Genomic DNA, 3,361 nt, shown 5'->3' on the forward strand with positions numbered 1-3,361 from the left:
CCACCAGTCTGATCCAAATCGGATTCTCCAAGAAAGAGTTATGCACAATCTACCAAGATGACCTAATTATAGACCTTTCCAGAAGAGCAAACTTGTATGAAATGCCACGTGTCACTGTTTCGACCTTTGGCTCTGAAAAATATATAGAAGAAACTACAGTCCGTCCTCTTTCTGTACCTTCTTACGAAATTTAAATCCAATGCTCAGAGAGAAAGTTATGACGATTTTCCCCAGGTCACCTGTTTGGAATGTAATTCAGGAGTCTGCAAAAATACCAACTTCTGCAGATCATATCTCTGCAAATATAGTGCAAAAAGCTCTAAAATTCGGAACCGAGATTCAGCGCGATGTCTTCTCAAATGAGTTTTTTTTTTAGCTTCTGAAACATCGCAGAAAAAAAGTTATAGCGAAAATTCCACGATGACCTGTTTGGAGCAGTGAAACCCTAGAAGCCAAAGCTCTGATACCAAATGTTATGGAACTAGCTCACAAAAAGATAGAAAAGATAGATCAACGCTTTAGAATTCAGCCTCTTCGAGGGGGCAACCTCCTTTACATTACATAAATGAACAATTCTTCGATGATACAAATGAAAATACCTCCTTTCTATATATAGGAGTCTAAGGGGTCATAACATAATCAGAGCCGAAATAACAATAATAATGTAAGGGCACAATAATAACAATGTTGGGCTTCTATGTGGCATAATAGTAACAATATGGGCACTACATGTTAGGATATTCCGACACATAGGAAATAGTTAAGTACAAGTTGGTCTAGTATAGAGTTAGGTATAGAGTTAGGTAAAGTGTGTTTCTTTACTATGTACATTTTGTAACTTACAATCCGACGGTCACGATATGTAGTGATCTGACGGTTCATTCTCTCCTCGACATTACCGACACTTAATCTGTGGCTTAACACCCGATTGGTCCATGATGTCTATTTAAAGAGCATGGAGGGTCATTTGTAGGTTAACCGTTCATGAGAGAAGCTTATGTAAATTTTCATTCTTTTATTAATAAATTTCCTGAAGTGGCTGCGTTGGCTTAGGCCGTGGACTGTTTCCCTCTTTGAGGGTTTTAACCACGTCAAAAGTACTGGTGTATTGATCTGTGATCTATTTGTGAGCGGTGTCCTTTAGTGTTCTGTTTGAGGAACTTACCCTGTAAATTCCTACATGGTATCAGAGCCATTTGAGGGCCGCGTCCATTGGTGATCCAAATCTGAAGCCGGTAGAACTGCATCCGACTACCGTTTCCTAGATCTACTGTTTCTGACTGCTTTCAGGCCGAGAGGATTGCTCTGTTGTGTTGGGAGCATCTGTTCTAGTGAGGAACCCCTTTCGTTTCACGCGAAAAGGTTTCTGGTAGCCCTTGCTGCGTCATTTTTAAGATCTGGAGGTATACAGTGTTTATTTGCAGTTTACAGTTATTTTCTCTCTGTTTATTTCGGTTTTTGGTTTATTTAGCTTTTTTTTATTACCGGATCTATACCTTTCATTTCTGCATATTCTCTTTGCCTTGCGACTCTGTGCGATCTGGGCAAATCAGAAACAGAAAGGAAGGATTTTTCTCATGCGTATGCTCTTTTCCGCTGCGTTTTAGTGTGATCTCGGAAAATCAGAAACATTGAGGAAAATATTTAGTGTTAAAGAGAGAATCCATACAGCCTGGTAGAATTTTTTTGTTAATGGAAAAACCTGTGAGCAATTTAAGAAACCGACGTTTCGGACTAGCTAGGTGAGTCCATCATCAGGGCAATGAGATCTGAATTATGAGAAGAGAGAGTTGAGAAACTAAGCTATTAATAGAAGAATCGAAGGTTATCTCTTAGCTTGTACTGTCGGCTGGAAGATTTACATTTATAAATTAATTAATTCAATTTAATTTCAATAATATATTTTTTTTTTTTTCTTAATTAATTTATTAATTTATTTTTATTTGTTTATATAAATATATAAATATAAATATATATAAACAAATAAATATAAATTAATAAATTAATTAAGAAAAAAAAAAAAAAAAAAAAAAAAAAAATTTATTGAAATTAAATTGAATTAATTAATTTATAAATGTAAATCTTCCAGCCGACAGTACAAGCTAAGAGATAACCTTCGATTCTTCTATTAATAGCTTAGTTTCTCAACTCTCTCTTCTCATAATTCAGATCTCATTGCCCTGATGATGGACTCACCTAGCTAGTCCGAAACGTCGGTTTCTTAAATTGCTCACAGGTTTTTCCATTAACAAAGAAAATATTTAGTTTTCGGCTAAAGCTAAGTTCGAGCCGCAAGGTTCATTTTTGAAAATATTTAGTTTCCGAGTAAAGCTAACTACGAGCCGCAAGGTTTGTTTTTTTTGTATGTCCGTGTTGGGTTTTGTGTTTTTTGTTTTGTAGGGAAAAAGAGCTTTCTCAAAGCAAGCACGCAACCCAAAGCATCAACCCCCCCCTTCTCTCTCTCTCTCTCTCTCAAACTTTTTGTATAGCTCACTTGGTGCAAAACTAATTTATGAGAGTAGAGGTCTTGGGTTCAAGTCTCCATTTTGTGAGGGCAGATTTTTCATTTCCGCACATTCCCGCACTTCGTCGGCGACTTCATCAAATTTTCTTCAAAAAGCCATAACTTCTTCATCCGGAAGCTGTTTTCAGAACCGTTTTTTTTGAAATAGCCTAATTTTTCGAGATCTTTCCATTGAAACACTTAGTTTCAGCATCTATAGCTTCAGTTTTTTTTTAAATGGAAAGTCCATGCCAAGTTATTCTTGATAGCACCAACTACTTCCAATGGTGGTCCTACATTGTGGATTTACTTAGAAGTAAAGGTCTTTACAGAAAAGCCACAGGCCAAGAGACCAAACCGAAAGATGAAGACAAGGCAGCTAAATGGGAAAATAGGCAAGACCAAGCACGTGGGTTGATAGGGATGTCTATTTCTCCAGATCTTAGATTCCATATTGTAGAACTTGATACTCCTGATGAAGCAATGAAACAGATTACTAAATTCTTTGGAATTAAAAATGAACTTAAAGCCCATCAACTTGAAAATGAATTGCTTACATTGGACCCCAATAATTTTTCTTGCATTGAAGATTTTTTGTCCAAGTTCAAGACCCTTAAACTTCTCTTGGAAGGTGTTAAGGTTAAGAAAGAAGATAGTAGCCTTATCTACTCCATTCTTACTAAGTTGGGACCAACCTATTCTGTGTTTGTTTCCACCTTCCATTCTACAAGAGAAGCCTTCATTTCTCAAGGACAAGCCTACAAGTCCCCTTCCTTTGGTTCCTTTTGTGATTCTTTAATAAGAGAACAAGAAAAAATCTTACACCTTGGTCTTCTTCATCTTGGAAACTCTTCTAAG

This window comes from Pinus tabuliformis, chromosome 5_1 (assembly GCF_031772625.1).
Source record: "Pinus tabuliformis cultivar Carrire ecotype Pingquan chromosome 5_1, CPIR1, whole genome shotgun sequence".
NCBI classification, from domain to species: domain Eukaryota; kingdom Viridiplantae; phylum Streptophyta; class Pinopsida; order Pinales; family Pinaceae; genus Pinus; species Pinus tabuliformis.